The sequence below is a fragment of the Leptidea sinapis genome, chromosome Z (genome assembly GCF_905404315.1).
Source record: "Leptidea sinapis chromosome Z, ilLepSina1.1, whole genome shotgun sequence".
Classification (NCBI taxonomy): domain Eukaryota; kingdom Metazoa; phylum Arthropoda; class Insecta; order Lepidoptera; family Pieridae; genus Leptidea; species Leptidea sinapis.
The window spans coordinates 12926126-12932956 of record NC_066312.1 but is presented as its reverse complement, the minus strand read 5'-3'; positions in this window follow the sequence as shown (position 1 = coordinate 12932956).

Genomic DNA, 6831 nt, shown 5'->3' with positions numbered 1-6831 from the left:
CGGAGTGATTGCTTCCTGCTATAAGTCATTATTAGCAAACATCGAATATGTTTTATTGAAAATATTATTGTTTAAGTGGATTTCGTTTTTTGTAGATATAAATTAATGAATAGAGAGAGATAGGATAGATTTTATTTCGATTTGGGACCCGTAATTATTTTTATTTCCAATTTTTGTTTTCTATGGACATAATATTTTCTATGAGAGAGTTTATTGACGCACGGTTTGACAGTTCTGCTGTGTAACAATTTCATTATAACAACAGGGAGCTATTTTATATATTTGAACATAAAACCATATTAATCTATAGAAATATGAAAAGGGGTGCACTTAGGGATGATAGATATGAGTATAGTAGTTTTTATGCTAATTAATAAGAATTTAATAATACATATATTAAATTAATAGCTATTATGATGAATATGAATACACGGATAAGTTCCCTGGAACATAATTTTCCCTAAAAAATAAATGTTAAACGACGAAATAATGGACGAGACGAGCAGGACGTTCAGCTGATGATAATTGATTTGCCCTGCCCAGTACAATGCAATGTCGCTCAGGAATCTTATAATAACAAATAATTCTTAGCGGCACTACAACTGCGCTCTTCACCTTGAGACATGAGATGTTAAGTCTCATTTGCCCAGTATTTTAAGTTACAGCGCCCTTCACACCGAAACACAAAAATGCTTACACACTACTGCTTCACGGCAGAAAAAGGCGCCGTTGTGGTACCCATAACTAGCCGGCATCCTGTGCAAAGGAGCCTCGAACTGGTGAAATCCTACCATGAATCCACAGATACGAAACATCATTCAAAATAACTCTAAATAAATACAAATAAATCCATTGGTAATGGATTCACATCTCCTTAAACAAAACAAGCCTTAAGTACATACCTACTTACGAGTTCCTTTTAGGAGGGTGAAAATAAAAATAATACGATCCCTTGATAGCATCATTCATCAAAAAGTTAGATATAAAATTATCGAAGTCCATTACTTACTTACAGGATAATATCTATTTTTTTTTTTTTTTTTTTCTCCTCACAAAGATCTTAAAGCTAAAACAGTACAGTAGTGTGCTGCAGTAAAGTGCCTTTTACATTTCAATTATTATTTACAATAATTCAAAAGCCATATCAAATTGCCATCATCAAATTGTAATGTATTCATATTGAATGACTCGTAGATGCGAGAAATAGTTTTAAAAATTAATTGCTGGTTCATTCATGATAAAAAATAATTGTAAGCATTTTCACTTACTTACAACAAACGTTTCCCAATTATTTTATTATTCCCCATAATTGGGAGTAAGCCCCCAATCTGGGTCTCACGGAACCCCGATTACTGCAGTGGTCGCAGTGCATATCGGAACATACTCTAAGCAATGATATTTAAAAATATAGATAGGGTACGTAGACAACATTCGGTGTTTAAATGATACACTAACGCACACATGAATAATTTAACATTGCAATAGCACACTTCATCGATTCAGCAATTATCTCAAGCGAAAAAGAGATAACTCTAATTTGCTAATTGCTTCGTATTTGTATAGAGAAAATACAGTTAATCATTCATCAGATATGATTTTTTACCGTACACCGTGATTTATGCCTAAGTTACGATTCATTCATGAGTTCATGTAGTAAAAGCAATAAAGTAGTAAAACTGCATTGAAATTAGGTAGATAATGTGTCATTGATTTTATAAAAAAAAATAATATTGATTATAATATATAGCCACATTGATGATATCAATTATTTATACATAAAATAATGAAAAACATACATACACCAAAACAAAACCGAAATCTATCTACAGAGGGTCCCATTTTTACAATTTTACTAACGACTTTTTGTATCTTATATTATTTATGAATGTCTTTTTGTTGAGGGTTTATTACAATAAGGTAATGGGAGAAGAAGAAAATGATCCATTGATTCTTCTGCAGTTAGCAAGGGATATACTGAAAGGGACAGTTTTACTGAAAACAAATAGCACTCACTGTCTACATCCGCTACCTACCCTAAAACTTGTTTTAGTAGTTTGATAGTTCAGCTACCTATATACGCACTTGTTTATTAAAAATTATTACATTCACTGCAACAATTACTTTTTTTCGTACTTTTCTAAAATATTCTACCTCGATCATACTGCAAAAGACAGCATCAATATTTTGTCATTTCTGTACGTTAATCTTTGATCGGCTTGGCGGCGATCGGCGTTGTCATGGCAACATACTTATTTTGTTAGATAAATAATGAAATCAAATAAAATGTTATAATTCATGATTTCTTAACTGTGGTATGTAATTCTATGTTTTTTTTTACTTTCGTATCATCAGTGCATCTTCCCATAACACAAGACGGCATTTTAATGTTATACCTATATCAAATTGTAAGCAATTCTGTCAACAACAAACGCGTGTGTACCGTTTTCGTATCGAGAGAGCGACTACGACCACAGGCACCAATTGACTCAATTTAGGAGATTGATTTTCGGCACGCTAGTGACATATCTACCTCTTTTAATACTATACTATCATTGACTTTATGTAAGTTTTAGGTATCCTACTTTATAAGAACTTCCTGCCGAATTTTATTTCACCAAAGAGTATTTACAATTCAAACTTGGGCCAACTAAGTTCGACACGGTTAGGTACCTATTACTTACCTTAGCAATTTCTGATAGAAACACTAGTTTAAGAACTAACTAAGAACCGTGTGAAAATAAATGACGGATTGTTTAAAATTAGATGTTTAATGCTTATGTACCGCTTTATTTTATATTTAAAGTAGCTTACCCAATGCACTGCCTGTACAGAAGTTTTTTGTCAATTGTTGCGTTTTGTGATTATTATTACAAGATTATTGCATCCACAGCTTCTATTTCCATCAAAAACATGGGTCAACGCAAAAAAGGTTCGGAGCGACATATATGAACTGTATGTTTTTGGAAAACAGCTACAATCGTTATCATAGCAACGCAAAAATTTATCACTTTCGATGTTACATTTTTTTTTTTTTATGGACTAGGAGGACAAACGAGCGTACGGGTCATCTGGTGTTAAGTGATCACCGCCACCCACACTCTCCTGCAACACCAGAGGAATCACAGGAGCGTTGCCGGCCTTTAAGGAAGGTGTACGCGCTTTTCTTGAAGGTGCCCATGTCGTATCGTTCCGGAAACACTGCACAAGGAAGCTCATTCCACAGCTATGTAGTGCGAGGAAGAAAGCTTCTTGAAAACCGCACTGTGGAGTACCGCCACACATCCAGATGGTGGGGATGATATCGTAACTTGACGGTTGGTTGAAGTTACCAAGAGCAGCTTTCGACAACGACCAGAACTTGCGTTTTCCGGTCGGGTAACTGGAATGCTGCTCGCCGATTTTGACGACGTGCTTCGAATTCGCACTGGCGATTTGCCGCTTAAAAAATCTGGAGGCATTTCCTATTTAGAACTTTGCAGTTCGGTTCCTTTGAGCCTAGCGCCACAACCCAAGTTCAATAAGCCTGTTTTTTGCCGTCAGATGCTGCTTTAACGAACGCTTCGAACCAGGCTTAAGACAAGTTGACAATCTACAATCGTCAACGTTAATAGAAACCTAATCAAATATATGGGAATGACGTCACAATAACGTTACGTCACGTGGTCAAAACGAACGAATAGAAAATTGGTAGCCAAATTTACATCGTTCGAAAATGTAGAATAGAAAATCGATTCTACAATTACTACTACAGACTAAAGTCGCTACATCTCATATTAAATCGTAGCCAAGTTACAGTTTTGACAAGCTAACGAAAAAATGTCTAAGTTCTTGTGCGACGAGACCTTGCGTTCGCCGAGACCCACTAGAGAACGATAAAAAATGGCGTCATTGACGTTTATTTGACATAATATTTGGATTGTATTTATCATTTCGCATTTAAAATGCATATGTTACTGGGAATCTGTATAATCCGGCATTGTATACAATACCTTAGCAATGTGTAGAATACCTAAAATGTATAGGTAATGTATGAAATATTATTAATTTTATACTTTACCAAGGTATTCTATACAGTACCGAATTTGCAGCCGGTAATTTATGTAAAAGACAAGATCGAAAGTTTCATGATCTGATTTCGTATCAGAACCTGAGGAATCATTAAGTTCTGCACTCGTGTGCTGTGTTTGTTCCGAGGAGACAACAGATGCTCATTCGTGTAGAATGTGCAATAGACCTTTTAAGCTATTTGTGCTTCTCCGGAAAAAATATTGCAGAGGGTTTTAGGTCTAAAATTGCTTTAATAAATTGCTAATAACGCCTTAGCTATAGAAATCAGTATCAGTTCCAAAAATAATTTGATAAAGCAAGCTCACAAAATGCTCAAAACTTCTGAAAAAAATCCCTCCCTGAGCGTTGGGTACTACTAAAAATAATTGGGTATTTTTATAAAATCTAATTAATTAATCTAATTCAAGTTACGATTATTGTTATTTTTGGTCGCGGCGGAAGGAAACCGATTCCAAAAATAACAATAATCGTAACTAGAATTAGATTAATTAATTAGATTGTATAAAAATACGCAATTATTTTTATACTTTTTAGTGCACATTATATCTATTGTTTTGGAAGTGTTTTTGAAGTCGGTTGTTTTTTTGTTAAAAATTTTTTTATTCATAATAAAATCATATAAGGAGAACTCTAATTTGTCATTTTAATTAATAATATATTTTAATAAATTTAAATTGAAAATAGTGTAAAAAATATAAATATTTCATTATAAAAAAGTGCGGGGTGTAGAAAATGCTGCAAATTTTTAAGATATTATTACAATAATAATTCTTCTACATCCCACGCTTTTATATAATGAAATATATTTTTTTACACTATCTTCAATTGAAATTTATTTTCTATTTTTTAGTTGAATTTTATATAAAGCGTGTTTTTAGTTTTATTAAACTATTATTTATTTTAAATTTTTTAGTTAAATTTTGTAGATTTAATGAAGGGATTTTAATATTTGCGAATAGAAATATTGAAAGATCACTTAATTCAGCAAGCCGGAGATCACCGAACTAGCTCTTATAATAATTAGTTCAGTTAAATCACACATTAGATAGATGAGGGTGTGTTCGCTGACCTCATGAACTACAGCAAAGTTATACATTTGTTTAAATCGGGCAGTTCTTTTGACCCTGCTAAATTCAGGCGTATTTCAGTGCTGTCTGTTTTTAGTAAAATTTTTGACTGCTTCAGCAGCTACAAATGCATTTTTGTAAATTATTGAAATCAATTTGGTTTCACTAGGGGCTTATCAACAATTGATGCGGGTACTAGACTCATTGAGCACATCTTTGACGACTGGGAAGGGTCACAGGATGCATTGGGCATTTTTTGTGATTTGTCCAAAGCATTTGACTGCCTCCACCATGAAACTTTACTCCTAAAACTAAAGCATTATGGAGTAAAAAATAGAGCCCTTAATTTGTTAAAATCATATTTAAGCGAAAGAGTTCAGATAGTCGATGTAAATGGCAAACAGTCTTCGGGTAAACCTGTGGGAATAGGTGTTCCGCAGGGTTCTAGTCTCGGTCTTTTCTTGTTTCTTATATATATTAACGATCTACCGTTTGTGGTAGGTGATAGCTATGAGATTGTATTGTTTGCTGATGATACTACACTTATTTTTATAGTGAAACGAAGAGCAGATATTGATGACGAGGTAAACAAACAATGCACTCTCAAAAATAGTGCGTTCGTTTGAGACGAATAATGTGCACTTAAACAGAAAAAAAAACAAGTGTTTACGATTCATTACACCAAACACAGCGGAGGTACACAACAAAGTACTTATAAATGACCAAAAATTGGAACTTGTGGACACTACGGTCTTCTTGGGTATCACGTTAGATAAAAAACTTCAGTGGGGTCCACATATTGCCCAACTAGCAGATAGACTCAACTCTGCAGCAAATGCTGTTAGAAAGATTAGAAAGTACACTAATGTTGCGACCGCTAGATTAGTGTACTTCAGTTAATTTCACAGCATTATGGCGTACGGTATTTTACTCCGCACTGCGGTGTCTATGTCAGCAGCATGACCCCACGGTCAAGCTGCTGACATTGACATAGTGTTTGCTCTGCAAAAGATAGCTGTACGTGCTATATATCAGCTTGGTTATAGACAGTCTCTCTAAGAAAAAATTAAAGAAATAAATATTATGACTGTTCATTGTCAGTGCATTTATGAAAACTTAATATACGTTCACAAAAATCATAAATAAATAACACTAGAAATAAGGGATTGCTTGTAACTAATTCTAGTAGGTTTCATAAGATACATAATAGCTTTAAGGGTAAATGTATACACTTTTATAATAAAGTCCCAGCCACTGCTCAGGCATTATCTATAAATAAATTTAAACGTTTTATAAAAAAAATGGCTTTGTCACAAATCCTATAACTCCACAGCTGAATATCTAAGTGATCGGACAGCCTGGAACTAGATTATGATTATTTTATAGGAATAGCAATGAAAGTACATTATTGTATATTTTATTAAAAATAATGCTGGGAGAGTTTCTTGCGCCGCTTCTTCTCTCTCAGAGCGCCATTTGTTTTCGAAGCTGTAGTAGTATCTAGGATATTAGAAATGACATCAAAAAGAATTCTAAAGGAATCAATTTTGAGAAAATAAATGCCTTTTTCATTATTAATTTATAATGGAAACATTACTCAAACAGTGCCATCTTTTCGTAAATAAAAACTTTATCATTACAGAATCATTTGTTCCATGCGAACGTTCCATGATATCATTTCATAATTACCTTAAGA